Source organism: Meriones unguiculatus, chromosome 20, assembly GCF_030254825.1.
Source record: "Meriones unguiculatus strain TT.TT164.6M chromosome 20, Bangor_MerUng_6.1, whole genome shotgun sequence".
NCBI classification, from domain to species: domain Eukaryota; kingdom Metazoa; phylum Chordata; class Mammalia; order Rodentia; family Muridae; genus Meriones; species Meriones unguiculatus.
This window is the reverse complement of record NC_083367.1, coordinates 13,541,078-13,562,608: the sequence shown is the minus strand read 5'-3', so window position 1 is coordinate 13,562,608 and position 21,531 is coordinate 13,541,078. Positions and strand designations below refer to the sequence as shown.

The window sequence follows — 21,531 nt, the reverse complement described above, 5'->3', positions numbered from 1 at the left end:
ACATGTATGGTGGCTCAGAATCATTTATAACTAGTTTCTGGGCATCCATGACTCTGTTCTAGCATTTGAGTGTACTAGGAACACATGTGGCATGTATATATATATATTCAGGCGAGCATGAACACACATGAAAATAAATACATGTTTATTTTTTTAAAAAGGAGATGAACATGCTCTCCTAAGATGCATTTCAGACTTCTTAGGGCAAAAGAATATGCCTCGCTCTTTCCGCTCACTTAGCCCATGATAACAGTAGGTGCTGACCCTTTCATACTAGCACTGGACCTCCTGGAATAAGAATGTCTTGTGAATAAACAAGTCAAAGAAACCTACAGAGATTCAAGCAGCAGTCATTCTACTGTGAGGTGATAAATTCTGTGATCGATTGAGGCTTAGCATAGTCCCAAGAAATCATTATTGGATTACTTGTAATAACTAGAGGTGAGCAAAGTGTTTGCTCCTCTTACAACACAAATGCAGATCAGTAGTTTCCTGGGATCTGGACAAATAAAACTTAGATTTTAATTAAACTGTGGCCAAATTAATTGGAAGTCACTGTATTGTGTGATGCTCACCAACTTGAATGTTATTTATTTTGCTGCAGCTTTTTATCTTCCTTTTCTGAAAATGTGAAAATGCTTTCGGCCTTTTAATTATAGGAAAACATTGAGTTAGCAGAATTAAATGAAATTGTGGAAGCCTCAATTTTTTTCCTTCCAACTACATTTTAGAGTCTCAAAGTTAAGCTTCTATTGTGCTACGACTTTCTTTTTTTTATCATGTACTTTTAAAAAGGTGGTGATAATAGCAGCTGATAATGTTAAATGTTGACAATAGTCATTTATATATTCCAGGGGTTTATTTTACGCTGAGTGTTCACAACTGTTAAAGTATTATTCCTTGCTTTTATTAGTTTGTTCACCAGATAAAGATGCTTTTTCATTCACTTGCTTTATTGTCATGTCTGTCATATGATGTGATTAATCAATAGCAATTTACATTTTCACTTAAGTCCGTAGAAATGTTGAGTGTGTTCTCTGTTGCTGGGGGGTGAAATGGAAAGATCTTTTCTTCTTGTTTTTGTCCCACAACTTTACTTTTCCGTTGACAATTCTGTTAGGAGTAGGAGCCCATATGCAGCAATATATCTTCAGTAGCTTGAGTCCCCAATTTTGTTTTAGCTCATCCCTAAAGATATGCAAATGTTCAAAGGTCTGTGTCCCTTAATACTGTGGAAAGCACTTTCCAAAAAGCACTTTGTGATGAATATCTACTAAAAGCTTAATATAAGTCCAAAGCTAGGATCGAGTCTGAGGGCTGGGCAGTTCACCCCATGCCCTTCTCTCTCTCTAGATAGAAAGGGTAGCCGACACTGCTTTTCTCCTTCAAGGTGCGCAGGCAGAACAATTCTGCTGCAGCCGCTGGCAGATCCATTTCCACACTAATGTCCCTCATGACCAAGAGAAAAGTAATTTGACTCATATATAATCTAGTTCGTCCTCATCTGTGTTGAAAGCACTTAATGACCCAGGATCTTCTCTCAGCAAGGCTAAGGGTATTCTGTCAAAACACCATGATGGATTATTTGCTCGGTGACCTTCTGTGACAGAGGCTGGGATGCTCTGTGTGCCAAGCTTGCCAGCCCCACAGCGCGATGAAGGTTCCCAGAGGAAAGACACTCCTCCTTGCTGACAGCCCCTCCCTCCATGAAGGCGTTAGGCAAGGCTTTGGAAATAGGGGCCTTGGTGGTCTCAAGGGATTATATATTCTCTTTGGAAGTCTAATAAAAGGAGAAACTGTGAATAAAATCTCTCTTCTATGCTCAGGAATCACTACTTCTGGGACTCTTACAAGTTTACCTCAAGAGCAATTCTTTAAAAACACTTCCTTTGATTTACAATACAAATTAGAGCACATTTTGTTTTTATTTATTTATTTTTGATCTCTCCTCTTTTCTCCTCTCCTCTCTTCTCTGTCTCTCTTCATTTTTTACTTGTTGCCCTTGTCTCATAAGTAGTAAAAAAAAAAAAAAAAAAAAAAAGCACCACCACACACAAGATGAGCTCACCATGTTCCTAGGGACTTGGAGGCTGCTCAGGTAAAATGAATGTCTCTCTGCTGTAAAAGAGTGTTGTTTATATGTCTTTAAGCCAGCTTCAAAACAAGGGCTCCTCCAGTTTGTGCAGAAATAAAAGTAGAAGATTCACAGGCAACACTGTGCCTTGAGCCCAAACAGACTCGGAACACATTTGTTCACAAGGAATTCTGCCGCCAACTTATGAAGCAGCATATTTTAAATACTGAAGCTGTAAAATTCCTGTTTATGCTACTCCCATCTTCAGGGTACCTACCTAATAATGATATCCTGTCCACTGATTTAGGTTGAAAGTCAGATTACACCATTCCTCCAAACCACTGGCACCTGGCAGAGTGCCTAGCCTTGAGAAGGCATTAGCAAAGTAGCTTGGAATGGATGATTAAATAAACATAGAACTGGCCTGCCTTTTGGTAGGTTTATCTGCAAAGACTATTAATCCATCCTTATATGTTCTGATCTACTGGCTTCTTAGAGATTAAGTAAAATAATAGGTTTTACTTGAGACTGTTTCTCTGATGAAGGTAATAAAGTGGGATAAGAAAAGGGAAAAATATGAGCTGAACTTTGGGCTTTTATGCAGTGGGTTTCTGCCAGGTACTTAATGAGCCATAGAAATAAGGTAGATTGGTAAAGGAGAGCCAATGAAAGTGTTCAGTCCATTGGCCAGTGTAAGAAGGTTAGAGGTGTAAGGCACAAAGCCAAACCAAGAGACAACACAAATGAAAGACATTTCTTTCCTACAGATTAGCTTAGGTTGTGCAGTGTCCTCTCTAACCAGCACGTCCTTTATTCTGGATGTCTTACGTCACACACCACTGAAATGTGATAGTCCATCTGCTCTTTTCTAGACAAGAGCTCTTCTCTTCTTGTTCACATCACCTCCTGCCTGTTTCAATTTTTCATACATTTTAGGTTTTATGTTTGTATTTTTCTTTTTGACATCATAACGTAATTACAGAATTTGTCCCTTCCCTTTCCTCCCTCCAAACCCTCTGCTGTGCTCTTTCAAATTCATGACCTCTTTTTTTTTTTTTTTTACTAATTGTTATTGCATGTATATATGTGTATGCCTACACATTTATATTCCTAAATATAACCTGCTCAGTCCATATAATGCCACCTGGATGCATATTTTCAGTGCTGACCATTTGGCACTGGACAACCAGTCAGTGGTTTGTTTTTTTCTAGGAAGGAGGGCCTGCCCTACTCCCAGCTTTCCTCGGTTGCATATAGTTCTTTGTGTAGGGCTGAGGCCTTGTGGGCTGTTTTCCACTCGGTTTGGCTTGTTTATTGGTATTTTTCTTGTTCATTGATGTCACTCATGTTTGAGCAGTCATGTTGGTGAGACTTTATGGGTATAGCTTCTGATATCACATCATACTCCATGATGTGCTGGTTCTTATTATCTTTTGGTTCCCCTCTTCCTCAGTGTTCCTGAACCTTGTTGCAGGAGGGTTTGGGGACTGGCTCCACAACTCTGTATTTTGATTAGTTGTGGTTTCCTGTAATGGTCTCCATCTGTTTACTGAAGAACTTCCTTTAATGAGGGATGAACACTATGCTTATCTGTTATTGTAAAGACAAATGTTTATAGACTGCTGTTAGAGATTATGCCGGTTTAGTCAATTAGAGATTGTAACCACCATTTTCACTAGCACTGAATAGTTAACTAGGTTTCCAGTACTAGGCATGGTTTTTCTTTTTCTGAGCAGGTCTTAAGTCAAATCAGAGAGCCGTTGGTTACCACTGAGGTATGTGTGCCACTACTGCACCCCGAGGGTTATCATGCTGTCATGGTTATTGGTGTGGTTCATAGACATCATGGCTGGGTAAGGCTTTTGGTTATTTCACTCCTTTGGAAGCTTACAGGTTGACATCCATGAAAGCTAGACCTCAGAGGGGAAGCATTCAGGTCAAGTCCAGCTCATGGGTCTCTGGGTAGTGTGTCTGAAGTGTATCTCTTCAGCAATACAGACTTACCTTGCACCTCTTGGCAATAACCAAGGGAAACAGCAGTAAGCCTATTGTTTGGGAAATCTCTTCGCAAAAAAAAAAAAAAAAAATTAAAAAATTAAAAGAAGGCTCCTTATGTCTGGTATTGGGGTTTTGTTAAGTGATCATTGGCTCTTGGAGGGAGCATAGTCATCTCATGTGAGAAAGGCTCATTAAAAAGGTTCTTTATATATGCATATTTATAAAAGGAATTATGTGTGGCAGAGGGTTTTAAGGTATATAGTTAATAGTATGATTTCTTGCGGATTTTCAAACATTTTTATTATTGTGCCTCCTCCTTCTGTATCTCTTTACCTCCTCCTTCCATAAAGAGCCTTCCTTTTCCCATTACCCCTATCACTTGTATTCTGTTATTCTCCTTTACTACTCCTATCTTCTTCTGTATTTGCCTCACTTCCTTTCCCTAAAATCACTCCTTTCTAATTTCTCCTATAAGATCACTTGTATCCTGAATTTCCCTTTACCCTCTTCTACATTCTTCTGTATTTACTTTTACCCCTTCCCTAAGGAGCACTTCCTTTCCCATTTCCCTACACAGAACACTCAAACCCTAGTACTTCTCTCCCTATTATTTCCCAATTCCTCTATCCTGGCAACAGTATCATTTTATTTTCCTGAAGATTTGGAGCTAGGAGCCTCTAAAAAGAGAACATATGCTACCTTTGTCTTTGTAAGACTGTGTTACCTCACTCATTATGATCTTTTCTATTACCTGCAGGGTTCATGGCTTCTTTTATTTTTAAATGTGAATAGTTTTCCATCGTGTGCACAAACCACATTTTCATTATCCATTAGTTGATTGTAGGATGGGTTGTTCCCATATTTTACCTATTGTAAACAGAGCAGCAATGAACACGGCTGAGCAAGTCCCTGTGAAGTAGGATGTCAAATCTTTTGGACATGTGGCAAGAAGTAATATGGCTGGGTTGTGTGGTATATTTATTTATAACTTTCTGAGAATTTGCCACACTGGTTTCAAGAGTGACTGCATCAGTAGAAGTCCTGCCGGGAGTGAATGGGGTTTGTCATTCCCTGCATGCTCTCCAGCACTTGTTGTCAGTGTTCCCCTTGCCTTTTGCTATCTGAGAGGCATACGATAAAATTTCGATAAAATTTCAAAGCTGTTTGGAATTTCATTTCCCTAATTATAAGAATAATAAGCATTATTTTTATATATTTCTTACCCAATTTTTCTTCTTTTGAGCAATCTTTTTTTTTAATTTTTCATCAATTACACTTTATTCACTCTGCATCCCCCCCACAAGCCCCTCCCTCCTCCCCTCCCAATCCCACCCTCCCTCCTCCCTCTGCTTGCATGCCACTCCCCAAGTCCACTGATAGGGGAGGTTCTCCTCTCCTTTCTGATCTTAGTCCATCAGTTCACATCAAAAGTGGCTGCATTGTCCTCTATTATGGCCTGGTAAGGCTGCTCCCCCCAGAGGGAGGTGATCAAAGAGCAGGCCAATCAGATTATGTCAGAGACAGTCCCTCTTCACATTACTATGTAACCCAATTGGACTCTGAACTGCTCTGGGCTACATCTGTGCAGGGGTTCTGGGTTATCTCTATGAATAGTCCTTGGTTGGAGTATGAGTCTCTGGGAAGTTCCCTGTGTTCAAATTTTCTTGTTCTGTTGCTCTCCTTGTGGAGACCCTGTCCTCTCCAGCTCTTACTATTTCCCAGTTCTTACATAGAATTCCATTCACTCTGCCCAACAGTTGCCCATCAGGCTCAGCATCTGCTTTGATAGTCTGTAGGGCAGAGGCTTTCAGAGGCCCTCTGTGGGAGGTTCCTAGGTTGTTTCCTATTTTCTTCTTCTTCTGATGTCCATCCTCTTTGCCTTTCCGGATGGGGATTGGACATTTTAGTTAGGGTCCTCTCTCTTGCTTAGTTTCTTTAGATGCACAGGTTTTAGTGGGTTTGTCCTATGTTGTATGTCTATATGAGTGAGTATATACCATGTGTGTCTTTTTGCTTCTGGGACAACTCACTCAGGATGATCCTTTCCAGATCCCACCATTTACCTGCAAATTTCATGATTTCCTTATTTTTCATTGCTGAGTAATATTCCATTGTGTAGATGTACCACAATTTCTGCATCCATTCTTCAGTTGAGGGGCATCTGGGTTGTTTCCAGCTTCTGGCTATTAGAAATAAAGCTGCTACAAACATGGTTGAGCAAATGTCCTTTTTGTGTACTTGAGCCTCTTTTGGATATATGCCCAGTAGTGGTATGGCTGGATCTTGAGGAAGCGCTATTCCTAGTTGTCTGAGAAAGCGCCAGATTGATTTCCAGAGTGGTTGTACAAGTTTACATTCCCAACAGCAGTGGAGAAGGGTTCCCCTTTCTCCACAACCTCTCCAGCATGTGTTGTCACTTGAGTTTTTGATCTTGGCTATTCTCATGGGTGTAAGGTGAAATCTCAGGGTTGTTTTGATTTGCATTTCACTAATGGCTAGTGAGGTTGAGCATTTCTTTAAGTGCTTCTCTGCCATTCGGTATTCCTCTAAAGAGAATTCTCTGTTTAGCTCTGTTCCCCATTTTTTAAGTGGATTACTTGGTTTGCTGATTTTCAGCTTCTTTAGTTCTTTATATATACTGGATATGAGTCCTCTGTCAGATAAAGGGTTGGTGAAGATTCTTTCCCAATCTGTAGGTGGTCGCTTTGTTTTGATGACGGTGTCCTTTGCTTTACAGAAGCTTTTCAGTTTCATGAGGTCCCATTTATTGATTGTTGCTCTTAGAGCCTGTGCTGTTGGTGTTCTGTTCAGGAAGTTTTCTCCTGTACCAATGAGTTCTAGGGTATTTCCCACTTTTTTTTCAAGCCGATTTAATGTGTCTGGTTTTTTGTTTGAGGTCTTTGATCCACTTGGACTTCAGTTTTGTGCAGGGTGACAAGTATGGATCTATTTTCATTTTTCTACATGTAGACATCCAGTTGGACCAGCACCACTTGTTGAAGATGCTATCTTTTTTCCATTGTATGGTTTTGGCGTCTTTGTCAAAGATCAGGTGTCCATAAGTGTGTGGGTTTATTTCTGGGTCCTCTGTTCGGTTCCATTGATCCACCATTCTGTTTCTATGCCAGTACCATGCAGTTTTTAAAACTGTTGCTCTATAGTACAACTTAAGATCAGGGATGGAGATACCTCCAGAAGATCTTTTATTGTAGAGGATTGTTTTAGCAATTCTGGGTTTCTTGTTATTCCATATGAAGTTGAGAATTTTTCTTTCCATGTCTGTAAAGAATTGTGTTGGTAATTTGATGGGCATTGCATTGAATCTGTAGATTGCTTTTGGTAAGATGGCCATTTTTATTATGTTAATCTTGCCAAGCCATGAGCATGGGAGATCTTTCCATCTTCTCATATCTTCTTCTAATTCTTTCTTCAGAGACTTGAAATTTTTTTCATACAAGACTTTGACTTCCTTGGTTAGGGTTACTCCGAGGTACCTTATGTCATTTGTGGCTATTGTGAAGGGTGTTGTTTCCCTAATTTCTTTCTTAGCCCTTTTGTCTTTTGTATACAGGAGGGCTACTGAGTTTTTTGAGTTAATTTTGTATCTGGCCACTTTGCTGAAGGTGTTTATCAGCTGTAGGAGTTCCCTGGTAGAGTTTTTGGGGTCACTCACGTATACTATCATATCATCTGCAAATAGTGATAATTTGACTTCTTCCTTTCCAATTTGTATCCCCTTGATCTCCTTCAACTGTCTTATTGCTCTAGCAAGGACTTCCAGAACTATGTTGAAGAGATATGGAGAGAGTAGGCAGCCTTGTCTTGTCCCTGATTTCAGTGGGATTGCTTTAAGTTTCTCTCCGTTTATTTTGATGTTGGCTATAGGCTTGCTGTATATTGCCTTTACTATGTTTAGATATGTGCCTTGTATCCCTGATCTCTCCAAGACTTTAAACATGAATGGATGTTGCATTTTGTCAAAGGCTTTTTCAGCATCTAGGGAGATTATCATGTGGTTTTTTTCTTTCAGTTTGTTAATATGGTGGATCACATTGATGGATTTCCATATATTGAACCACCCCTGCATACCTGGGATGAAGCCTACTTGGTCATAGTGGATAATTGATGTGTTCTTGGATTCGGTTTGCAAGTACTTTATTAAGTATTTTTGCATCAATGTTCATAAGGGAGATTGGCCGGAAATTCTCTTTCTTTGTTGAGTCTTTGTGAGGTTTAGGTACCAAGGTGACTGTGGCTTCATAGAATGAATTTGGTAATATTCCTTCTGTTTCTATTTTGTGGAATAGTTTGAAGAGAATTGGTGTTAGCTCTTCTTTGAAGGTCTGGTAGAATTCTGCGCTGAAGCCATCTGGTCCTGGGCTTTTTTTCGATGGGAGACTTTTGATGACCACTTCTATTTCTTTGGGGGATATAGGACTATTTAGTTGATTTACCTGGTCCTGATTCAGCTTTGGTAAGTCAAATCGATCAAGAAAGTTGTCCATTTCATTTAGATTTTCAAATTTTGTGGCATATAGACTTCTGAAGTAAGTCCTAATGATTGTTTGGATTTCCTCAGTGTCTGTAGTTATATCCCCCTTTTCATTTCTGATTTTGTTGATTTGGGTGGTGTCTCTCTGCCTTTTAGTTAGCCTGGCACAGGGTTTGTCAATCTTGTTGATTTTCTCAAAGAACCAGCTCTTGGTTACATTGATTCTTTGAATTGTTTTATTTGTTTCCAATTGATTGATTTCAGCCCTGAGTTTGATTATTTCCAGCCGTCTACTCCTTCTTGGTGTGTCTGCTTCTTCTTTTTCTAGGGTTTTTAAGTGAGCCATTAGGGTGCTTGAATGAGCTGTCTCGAATTTCTTCTTGAAGGCACTTAGTGCTATGAACTTTCCTCTTAGCACTGCTTTCCTTGTGTCCCATAAATTAGGGTATGTTGTATCTTCATTTTCATTGATTTCTAGAAAGACTTTAATTTCTTTCTTTATTTCTTCCCTGACCCAGCTGTCATTTAGTAACAAGTTGTTCAGTTTCCATGTGTGTGTAGGCTTTTTGCTATTTCTGTTATTGTTGAGGTCCAGCTTTATTCCATGGTGATCAGACAAGATACATGGGATTATTTCAATCTTCTTGTATCTGTTGAGGCTTGCTTTGTGACCCACTATATGGTCTATTTTGGAGAAGGTTCCATGAGGTGCTGAGAAGAAGGTAAATTCTTTTGTGTTTGGGTGTAAAGTTCTGTAAATGTCTGTTAGGTCCATTTGATTCATGATCTCTGTCAGAGACATTGTTTCTTTGTTTAATTTCTGTTTTGTTGACCTGTCCTTTGTTGAGAGTGGGGTGTTGAAGTCTCCCACTATTAATGTGTGGGGATCTATATGTGCTTTAAATTTTATCAATGTTTCTTTCAAAATGTGGGTGCCCTTGTATTTGGGACATAGATGTTCAGGATTGTGATGTCTTCCTGGTGGAATTTTCCCTTGATGAGTATGAAGTGTCCTTCCCCATCTCTTTTTATTAATTTTGGTTGAAAGTCTATTTTATCAGATATTAGAATGGCTACTCCTGCTTGCTTCTTGGGTCCGTTTGCTTGGAAAGTCGTCATCCAACCCTTTACCCTCAGGTAATGTCTATCTTTGTATCTTAGGTGTGTTTCTTGTATGCAACAGATTGCTGGGTTTTGTTTATGTATCCATTCTGTTAATCTGTGTCTTTTTATTGGAGAGTTGAGTCCATTGATGTTGACAGAGATTAATGACCAGTGGCTGTTAGATCCCTTGATTTTGATGTTGGCTGTGGTCATCAGGTTGTGTGCTTGGTTGCTTTTTGTTTTACTGAAGTGAGGTTATTTATTTCCTGTGTTTTCTTGAATGTAGCTAGTTTTCCTGGGTTGTATTTTCCCTTCTAGTGTCTTCTGTAATGCTGGATTTGTTTGTAGGTATTGTTGAAATTTGTTTTTGTCATTGAATATCTTGTTTTCTCCATCTATGAGGACTGAGAGTTTTGCAGGGTATAGTAGCCTGGGCTGACATCTGTTTTCTCTTAGGGTCTGCATGATATCCGTCCAGGCCCTTCTGGCTTTCATAGTCTCTGTTGAAAAATCAGGTGTGATTCTAATGGGTTTGCCATTATATGTTACTTGGCCTTTTTCCCTTGCAGCTTTTAGTATTTTTTCTTTGTTCTGTATACTTACTGTTTTGATTATTATGTGGCAGTAGGATTTTCTTTTCTGGTCAAATTTGTTGGGTGTTCTGTAGGCCTCATGTATTCTAATTGGCCTCTCCTTTAGCTTGGGGAAATTTTCTTCAATGATTTTGTTGAAAATATTATCTGGGACTTTGAGAAGGGAGTCTTCTTTTTCCTCTATACCTATTATTCTTAGGTTTTGTCTTTTCATATTGTCTTGCATTTCTTGGACGGTCTGTGTCAGGAATTTTTCTGATTTAACATTTTCTTTGACAGATACATCGATTCCTTCAATTGTATCTTCTACACCTGAGATTCTTTCTTCCATCTCTTTTATTCTGTTTGTTATGCTTACCTCTGTACTTCCTGTTTTCTTCCCTAGATTCTTCCTTTCCATTATTTCTTCCATTTGTGTTTTCTTTAATTTTTCCAATTCTATCTTCAGGTCTTGAGTTGTTTTGTTTACTTCCTTCACCTGTCTGATTGTACTTTCCTGTTTTTCTTTTAGTTCCTTCAACTCTGTTTCTTTCATTTCATTCAGTGCTTTAAGCATTTCCTTTCTAAAGCCCATAAACTGTTTGGCTGTAGCTTCCTCTATTTCTTTATGGATGGCAATATTCTGTTTGAGTTTATCTTCCTCTTTGTCTTTACGAATCTTATTTGTTTCCTCTGTTATCATCTTCATGAGCATACTTGTTAGGTCATCTTCTTGGATTTCAGTTATGGTGGGGTGTCCAGGGCTACTTGCCCCTGGGTAACTGGGTTCTGGAGATGCCATATTGCTCTGTCTTTTGTTGCTTGAGCTTTTACGCTGGCCTCTACCCATTGTGCTATCTTAGGTTATTTTCTGGTGGTTCCTGGCGATCCTGTGGTGGAGAGAATCCCCTTTGCAGAAAGCTGGTTTTTCCTGAAGGATGTCTTCTCAGCTTTTTGGGTATAGTCCCTGGATGTTTGGTGTTTTTTCAGGAGTTGCTCACCTCAGGGATATAGACCTGAGTGGTAACTGTGGTCTTTGTTAGTCGATAGGGTTCTCCTCTCACCCAGGGAAGTCCTGAGGGCAGCTGCCCTGTTTCTGGGTTTCTTGTTGTAAATTTAATGATCAGCTGCTGTGACCCAGTTGGACATCAGGCGCGCAGCAACTGTTTGTGCCTGTGTCTGGAGCACAGCTGAGTGATGGCGCCTCGGCCCTACTAGTCTGCTAGACTTTTTCTAGGGAAGGATTGGGTGATTTAGGTCAGTACAGTTTCCTTCCTTCCCTGTGGATTCTCTGGAGACATGGACTCCCAGTGTCTTTTTTTGCCCTGGTGCACACTGCTCAGTGTCCACCAGCTGGCTGGCCGCAGAAACTGCCTGTGCCTGGAGCACAGCTGTGTGATGGCGGCTCAGTCTCTGCCAGCTGTCTGGTGCACAGAAACTGCCTGTGTCTGCCTTTGCGGCCTTTGGGAGCCTGGGTGCCTCCCTAAGCTGGGTAATTTTCCGGGGACCTTTTCAGGTTGGGGGTGTCGGCTGAGTGCTCTGAGATCAGACCAGCCGTTTCCCTCCCTGTGTGTTTGCACCTGACAGTGAAACTCATTCGCTGGTGCCCTGGTGCCCACAGTTCTATCTCAGGCGGCGAATCAGGCGCGCAGGCAGGCAGGGCTCAGTGCCGGAACCTGGATCCCCAGGTCTGGCTCTGGGCTGGCTCCTGGGGTGCCCGTGGAGCCCGAGTCTTTTCCAGGGGATGTCTGGGTGACCTAAGGCTGGTCCCAATCGTTTCCTGTACCCTGGGGTTATCTCTCGACTGAAAATTCCAGTCTCTGATAGTGTGGTGCGCACAGTTCAATCTGGGACCGTGACCAGAGACACTGGCTTGTTGCTGTGGGCTGGGGCTGGGGCTCGGGCTGGCAGCTGGCAGCCAAGCGTCTGGCGGAACCAGGATCTCTTCCGCGGTTTAGCCGGGTGAGTTAAAAGCTGATTGAATCCCCCACCGTGGGGTATCCTCTCACCTGGGAAACACAATGACTGTGTTTTATGGCGAGTTCTGATTAGTGGTCACTGTGCTGATCCTGCTGCTGCTGCTCAGAATGAGAGTCCTCCCGGCGCCACCATCTTGCCCTGCTTCCCTTTTGAGCAATCTTAATTCAGCTGCCAGACCATTTTTTTTTCAATTAGGTCATTTATTTTATTTTATTTTTATATTAATCACAGGTTGTTTACTTTGTATCCCAACCGTAGCCCCCTCCCTCATTTCCTCCCAATCCCACCCTCCCTCCCTCATATACTCCCTGCCCCTTTCCAAGTCCACTGATAGGGTAGGTCCTCCTCCTCTTCTATCTGACCCTAGCTTATCAGGTATCTCCAGGACTGGTTGCCATGTCTTCCTCTGTGGCCTAGCAAGACTGTTCTTCCCTCAGGGTGGCGTGGGGGGAGGTAAAGGAGCCAGTCATTTAGCTCATGTCAGAAATAGTTCCTGTTCCCCTTACTAAGGAAACCCACTTGGTTACTGAGCTACCATGGGCTATATCCAAGCAGAGGCTCTAGGTTATATCTATACATTGTCCTTGGTTGGAGAAATAGTCTCATAGAGGACCCCTGTGCCCTGATATATTTGGTCCCTGTGGAGCTCCTGTCCTCTCTAGGTCATACTAACTCCTCCTTCTTTCATATGATTCTCTGTACTCTGCCCAAGGTTTGGTTATGAGTCTCTGCATCTGCTTTGATACACTGCTAGGTAGAGTCTTTCAAAGGCTCTCTGCAGTAGGCTCCTGTCCTGTTACTTGTTTTCTCCTACTTTTCATGTCCATCTCATTTGTCTTTCTAAGTGAGGATTGATAATCTTACTCTGGGTCCTCTTTTTTGTTTATCTTCTTTAGGTGTACAGATTTTAGTATGTTTATCCTATCTTATAGGTCTATATAAGTGAGTATATACTGTGTGTGTATTTCTGCTCTTGGGATACCTCACTCAGGATGATCTTTTCTGGATCCCACCATTTGCCTGCAAAGTTCATGATTTCCTTGTTTTTAATTGCTGAGTAGTGTTCCATTGTGTAAAAGTACCACAATATCTGTATCCATTCCTCCATTGATGGACATCTGGGTTGTTTCCAGGTTCTGGCTATTACGAATGAAGCTGCTATAAACATGGTTGAGCAAATGTCCTTGTGTACTTGAGCACCTTTTAGAATATGACTAGGGGTATTATAGCTGGATTGTGAGGAAGCACTGTTCATAATTGTCTGAGAAAGCACCAGATTGATTTCCAAAGTTGTTGTAGAAGTTTACATTCCCACCAGCAATGGAGGAGGGTTCTCATTTCTCCACAACCTCTCCAGCATGTGTTATCACTTGAGTTTTTTAACTTTTGCCATTCTGATGGATGTAAGGTGAAATCTCAGAGTCATTTTGATTTGCATCTCTCTGATGGCTAAGGATGTTGAGCATCTCTTTAGGTGTTTTTCTGCCATTCTATATTCCTCTACAGAGAATTCTCTGTTTAGCTCCCTACCCCATTTTATAATTGGATTGCTTGAATTATTGCTTTTTAATTTCTTTAGTTCTTTATATATTCTGGATATCAGCCCTCTGTCAGATATAGGGTTGGTGAAGATCCTTTCCCAGTCTGTAGGCTGTCGTTTTGTTTTGATGACTATGTCTTTTGCTTTATGGAAGCTTTTCGGTTTCATGAGGATCCATTTATCGATTGTTGCTCTTAGAGCCTGTGCTGTTGGTATTCTGTTCAGGAAGTTGTCTCCTGTGCAAATGAGTTCCAGGCTCTTCCCCACTTTTTCTTCTAACCGATTTAGTGTATCTGGTGTTATGTTGAGGTCTTTAGTTTTGTGCAGAGTGATAAATATGGGTCTATTTTCATGGTTCTGCATGTAGACAGCCAGTTGGACCAGCACCATTTGTTGAAGATGCTGTCTTTTTTCCATTGAATGGTTTTGGCTTCTTTGTCAAAAATAAAGTATTCATAGGTATTTGGGTTTATCTGTGGGTCTTCTATACGGTTCCCTTGATCCTCCTTTCTGTTTCTATGCTAATACCATGCAGTTTTTATTACTATTGCTCTGTAGTACAGCTTGAGGTCAGGGATGGAGATACCTCCAGATGATCTGTTGAAGTACAGGACCGTTTTGGAGATTCTGGGTTTTTTGTTTCTCCATATGAAGTTGATAATTTTTCTTTCAAGGTCTGTAAAGAATTGAGTTGGTATTTTGATGGGAATTACATTGAATCTGTAGATTGCTTTTGGCAGGATGGCCATTTTCACTATGTTAATCCTATGGATCCATGAGCATGGGAGATCTTTCCATCTTTTGATATCTTCCTCAATTTCTTTCTTCAGAGACTTGAAATTATTTTCAAACAGGTCTTTCAACTCCTTGGTTAAATTCACCCCAAGGTTTTTTATGTTATTAGTGGCTATTGTGAAGGGTGTTGTTTCCCTGATTTCTTTCTCAGCCCTTTTGTCTTGGGTATACAGGAGGGCTTCTGTTTTTTTTTTTTTTTTTTTTTTTTTTTGAGTTAATTTTGTATCCAGCCACTTTATGGAAGGTGTTTATCAGCTGAAGGAGTTCTCTGGTTGAATTTTGAGGGTCACTCATATATACTATCATATCCTCTGTGAATAGTGAAACTTTGACCTCTTCCTTTCTGATTTATATCCCCTTGATCTCCTTTACTTGTCTTATTGCTCTAGCTAGGACTTCAAGTACTATATTGAAGAGATATGGAGAAAGTGGGTAGCCTTGCCTTGTCCCTGATTTCAGTGGGATTGATTTAAGTTTCTCTCCATTGAGTTTAATGTTGGCTGTAGGCTTGCTGTATATTACCTTTACTGTGTTTAGGTATGTGACTTGTATTCCTGATCTCTACAATACTTTAAACATGAATGGATGTTGGATTTTGTCAAATGCTTTTTTGACATCTAAGGTGATGATCATGGGGTTTTTCTCCTTCAGTTTGTTTATATGATGGTTTACATTGATGGATTTCTGTATATTGAACCATCCTTGCATGTCTGGGATGAAGCCTACTTGGTCATGGTGAATGATATCCTTTATATGTTCTTGGATTTGGTTTGCAAGTATTTTATTATTTTTGCATCAAAGTTCATAAGAGAGATAGGTCTGAAGATCTTTTTTTGTTGGGTCTTTTTGTGGTTTAGGTATCAGGTGACTGTGGCTTCATAGAATGAGTTTGGTAATGTTCCTTCTGTTTCTATTTTGTGGAATAGTTTGAAAAGAATTGGAATTAGCACTTCTTTGAAGGTCTGGTAGAATTCTGTGCCGAAACCATCTGGTCCAGGGCTTTTTTTGGAAGGAAGACTGTTGATGACTGCTTTGATTTCCTTGGGGGATATAGGGCTATTCAATCTTTCTACCTGATCTTGATTTAATTTTGGTAGATGGAATCTATCAATAAATTTGTCCATTTCTTTTAGATTTTCAATTTTTGTGGCATATAGGCTTTTGTAATACGACCTAATGATTGTTTGGATTTCCTCAGTGTCTGTAGTTATGTCCCCCTTTTCTTTATTGATTTTGCTGATTTGGATCGTTTCTCTCTGCCTTTTAGTTAGTTTGGCTAAGGGTTTGTCTCTCTTGTTGATTTTCTCAAAGAACCAGCTCTTGGTTTCATTGATTCTTTGAATAGTTTTATTTGTTTCTATTTGATTGAGTTCAGCACTGAGTTTGATTATTTCCAGCCGTCTGTTCTTCTTGGGTGTATCTGCTTCTTCTTCTTCTTCTTCTTCTTCTTTTTTTTTTTTTTTTTTTTGGACTTTCAGTTGGGCCATTACGTTGCTCATATGAGATGTTACAACTTTCTTCTTGAAGGCACTTAGTGCTGTGAATTTTCCTCTGAGCAATGCTTTCCTTGTGTCTCATAAATTAGGGTATGTTGTATCTTCATTTTCATTGAATTCTAGGAAGTCTTTAATTTCTTTCTTAACCCAGTTTTCATTAAGTAGCAAGTTATTCAGTTTCCATGTGTGTGTAGGCTTTTTGCTAGTTCCATTGTTTTTAAGGTCCAGCTTTAGTCCATGGTGGTCAAATAGAATACAGGGGATTATTTCAATTTTCTTGTATCTGTTGAGGCTTGCTTTGTGACAAACTATATGGTCTATTTTGGAGAAAGTTCCATGAGGTGCTGAAAAGAAGGTATACTCTTTTGAGTTTGGGTGAAAAGTTCTGTAGATATCTATAAGGTCCATTTAAATTAGAGCCTCTGTAAGTGCCTTTATTTCCCTATTTGGCTTCTGTCTAGATGATCTATCCCAGGGTGTTGGGATCAATGTGTGATTTCACATTTAATGATGTTTCCTTTACAAATGTAGGCGTTCTTGTATTTGGGGTATAGATGTTCACCATTGTGACGTCTTCTTGGTGAATTTTTCCTTTGATGAGAATGTAGTGCCCCTCCTCATCTTTTTTGATTAATTTTGGTTGAAAGTCTATTTTATTAGATAATAGGATAGCTACCCCAGCTTGTTTTCTGGGTCCATTTGCTTGAATAACATTTTTCCAGTCTTTGGCTCTGAGGCAGTGTTTATCTTTGTTGCAAAGGTGTGTTTCTTGGATGCACCAGAATGTTGGATCCTGTTTCTGTGCCCATTCTGTTAGTCTGTGTCTTTTTATTGGAGAGTTTAGTCCATTGGTGTTGAAAGATAATAGTGACCAATGAACGTTAATTCCTTTTATTGTGGAGTTGGTGGTCTTACTGTGATTCATTGCTTGTTTTCTTTAATTTTTTTGTAGGGACATTATCTGTATCCTATGCTTTCTTGGGTATAGTTGTTTTCATTGGATTGGAGTTTTCCTTCTAGTATAATCTGTAGGGCTGGTTTGCTGTGTAGATATTGCTTAAATTATTTAATAGAATATTTTGTTTTCTCCACCTTTGTTGATTGAAAGTTTTGCTGGGTGTATTAACTTGGGTTGGCATCTGTTGTCCCCTAAAGTCTGCAGGACCTTTGCCCAGATCCTTCTGGCTTTCATAGTTTCTGATGAAAAGTCTGGTGTGATTCTGTTAGGTCTACCTTTATATGTTACTTGGCCTTTTCCCTTGCTGCTTTTAATGTCTCTTCTTTGTTCTGTATATGTAGTGTTTCAACAATGATGTGACATGAGGATTTTCTTTTCTGGTCTAGTCTGTTTGGTGTTCTGTAGGCTTCTTGTATGTTTATGGACATCTCCTTCTTAAAGTTGGGGAAATTTTCTTCTATGATTTTCTTTAAGATATTTTCTGGACCTTGGAGACTGGAATCTTCTTTTTCATCAATTCCTATTATTCTTAGATTTTGCCTTTTCATGGCATGTTTGATTTCTTGGATGTTTTGTGTTTGGAACTTTTCTGATTTTACTTTTTCTTTGAAAGATGTATCAATTTCTGCAAGTGTATCTTCAGCACCAGAGATTCTCTCTTCCATCTCTCGTATTCTGTTGGTGATGCTTACTTTTGTGGTTCCTGATCTTTTCCCTAAGTTCTCCAGCTTCAGGGTTTTCTTTCTTTGTGTTTTCTTTATTGATTCTAATTCTATTTTTATGTCTTGCACCATTTCCTTCATCTGTTTGAATGTGGCTTCCTGTCTCTGTATGATGGCTTCTATTTTTTTTGTTCGTTTCTTCTCTATATGCCACTAATTTTGCCTCTACTTGTCCCTCTATTTGTTTGGATATATTTGCCTGTGTAAAAATATGGAACACTTCACGAATTTGTGTGACATCCTTGCACAGGGGCCATGCTAATCTCCGTATCATTCCAATTTTTGTTTATGTGCTGTGAGCCCAATTCAGTCATTTTTTTGTTGTTGTTTCTTTTTCTTTTTATTTATTCTCTCTTAGACAATACATTCCAACCCCAATTTTCCTTTCCTCTACTCCTCTTAGCCCTGCCCCTGACACACACACACACACACACACACACACACACACACACACATATAGACATACACCCCCTCCCTTTTCCTCAGATCTATTGTTTCTCAGTTTCTCTCCTGAAAAGAGCAATGAGCAGGCCTCCCAGGGATATCAACTGAGCACAGCACAACAAAATAATAAGACTAGACACAAACCTTTACATCACGACTAGACAAGGCAACCGTGTAGGAAGAAGGGGGTCCCAAGAGTCAGATACAACCTCACTCCCTCGGCTAGGAGTCTCACAAACACCTCAAGCTAAACAACCGTAACAGAAGAGAAGACCTATCACAGACCCACATAGATTCGGTGAGCCACTTCAGTCTCGGTGAGCCCCTATAAGCCCTGCTTAGTTGATGCTGTGGCCCTGTTATTCTGGTGTCCTCAACCCCTCTGGCTCCTGTAATCCTTCCTCCTCCTCTTCTTCAGGGTTCCATGAGCTCTGCCTAATGTTTGGCTGTGGATCTTTGAATCTACTCCCATCAACTGCCAAAGGAAGCCCCTCTGACGACAAATGGGCTAAGCACCAATCTATGAGTATAACAGACTATCAGTATAACGGGAGGCTCCCCAGCCCCAGTCATCTTTTGCAGTACTCTCTCTCCCACCATCCCTCCCTTCTTGACGCAATCTCTCCTGGTCCCATCCTCACCCACCCCAAGTTCACCTGCAAAGTCTATCTATTTCTTCTTTCCGGGAAGATCCAAGTGTCACCTCTAGAGCCCTCCTTGTTACTTAGTCTTTCTGGATCTGTGGAGTGTAGCACGATTATCTTTCACTTAATAGCTAATAACTACTTAAAAGTGAGTACATATCATGTTTGTCTTTTTAGGTCTGGGTTTCCTCAGGATGATTTTTTTTTCTAGTTCCTTCTATTTGCCTGCACATTTCATGATATCATTTTTAACAGCTGAGTAATATTCCTTTGTGTAAATGTACCACATTTACATTCTTTAGTTGAAAATATTTAGGTTGCTTCCAGCTTTTGGCTATTATGAACAAAGCCACTATGAACAAAGTCAGGCAAGTGCCTTTGTGGTAGGATTGAGCATCTTTTGGCTATGTGGCAAAGAGTGCTATGGCTGGGTCTTGATTGTAGTTGTTTTGATTAGAGTTTTGACTCTATTTTTGAGCTCTGTTTATGTTCTGGATGTTAATCCTCTGTCAGGTGTATAGCTGGCACAGATTATTATTATTATTATTATTATTATTATTATTATTATTTTTACCATCCTGTGGGTGTCCTCTTTATCCAGGTGATAGTTTTGTTTATCTGCACAGGAAATTTTTACTTTTATCAAGACTGACTTGGCAGTTTTTGGCCTTAATTCTTGTCCTATTCAGAAAGTCCTCTCTTACACCTGTATCATGTAGGATGCTGCCTAGCAGCTCCAGTGTTGAGATTTCACTTTTAGGTCTTTGTTCCACTTGGAGTTTGTTTTTGTGCAACGTGACAGATACTAGTCTAATTTCATTCTTTGGCATATCGACATCCAGTTTTCCCAGTACTATTTGTTGAAGAAAATTTATTTTCTCCAGCATGTTTTTTTTTAAACCTCTTTGTCAAATATTAAGTTGCTCAATTACATGTACTCACGATTCAGTTTTGGTTTTGTTCCATTGGTCTACATGTCTGTTTTTGTGCCAGTGTCATATATACATTTTACTATGACTCTGTAGTATATCTAAGATTTAAGATTACAATCCCTCCAGCATGTTGTTTTTTTTTTTTTCCTCAGAATTGTTTTGGTTACCGAGGATCTTTGTGATTCCATAAGAATTTTATGATGGATTCTTCTATTTCTTTGAGAAATGAGATGGAGATTTTGATTAGGATTGCATTGAATTTGTAAATAGCTTTTGGTAGAATGCTCATTTTCACAATATTAATTCTACTAATCCAGGCGCTTCAACCATCTTTTTGTTTTCTTAGTGTCTCTCTCTATCACTGTCTTCAGAGGTTTGAGGTTTTTATTGTTCATTCATATATATTAATATATATATGTATATATATGTATATATGTAAATATAAATATATATATATATATTTGAGTCTGCTGTGAATGGGAGTGTCACTGTGAATGGAAGAGTGTACATGATCTTCTTTTCTGTAGGTTTGTTGTTAATGTATAGGAAAGTTATTGATTTGTGCTAATTGATTCTGTATCCAGTTGCATTGCTATATATTTGTATTGTTTCCTGGTAGAATTTTGGAGACCTTTAATATATGCTATCATATCATCTGCAAAAACAATGCAGATGATTAAAAAAAGATAGTTTGACTATCCTCCTATTTCTATTCCTTTTATTTCCTTCTCTTGCCTCATTGCTTCAGCTAGTACTTCAATCACAGTGTGGAAAAATAATAGGCAGAGTGGATAGCCTTGTCTCGTTCCTGACTTCACTAGAACTGTTTAAAGCTTTTCTCCACTTAGGATGATGCTGGATGTGGATTTCTTGTGTATGGCTTTCATTGCATTGAGGTAGGTTTTCTCTAATCCTACATCCACTGGGACTTTTATCATGAAGGGCATTTTGGATTTTGCCAAAGGGTTTTTTTGTTTGTTTGTTTGTTTTCAGAACTTATTGGGATAATCATGAGATTTTTTATTTTTAAGTTCATTTAAGTGGGTTTTTAAATATGTTAAACCGTGATGGCATTTTGGGGATAAAGCCAACTTGGTCATACTTTATAATCATTTTGATGTATATCTTTATTTTGTTTAGACCTATCATCAGGTATGTTGGCCTATAGTTTTGTTTTTTGTTTGTTTGGTTGTGTGTGTGTGTGTGTGTGTGTGTGTGTCTTAAACTAGTTTTGGTATTAGAATGATATTGGAAGGAGCTTGAGAGTGCTACTTGGTTTTGCTGTTGTTGCTAGTTTTTGTTTTTTTGTTTTTGTTGTTTAGCAGGAAGGCTTTCTATTACTATTCCACTCTCTTCATTTGTTACAGGTTGGTTCATGTTGTTGACTCGGTTTAATTTTGGTGATTTGGCTGAATCTAGAAAATCATTCCCTTCTTTTAGATTTTTCCAGCTTCACGGAGTAAAGGTTTTAAAATATTCACTTACATATTTTAATTTCTTTACTGTCATAATGTTTCCTGACTCATTTCTCATTTTGTCTATTTTGTTCCTCACTCTCTTTTTAAAATTTATTTATTTATTTAATAAATTACAGTTTATTCACTTTGTATTCCAGCTATAGCCCCCTTTCTCATTCACTTCCAGTCACTCCCTCCCTGATCTTCTCCCATGCTCCTCCCCCAGTCCAATGATAGGGAAGTTCCTCCTCTCCTTCTATCTGACCCTAGCTTATCAGGTCTCATCAGGACTGGTTGCATTGTCTTTCTCTGTGGCCTGGTAA

General features: G+C 39.4%; 1 pseudogene; it reads right to left on the bottom strand.

Annotated features, from left to right (window-relative positions):
* Positions 1-17,936: 17,936 nt before the first annotated feature.
* On the bottom strand, positions 17,937-18,034 carry LOC132649635 (U6 spliceosomal RNA; annotated as a pseudogene).
* Positions 18,035-21,531: the final 3,497 nt, after the last annotated feature.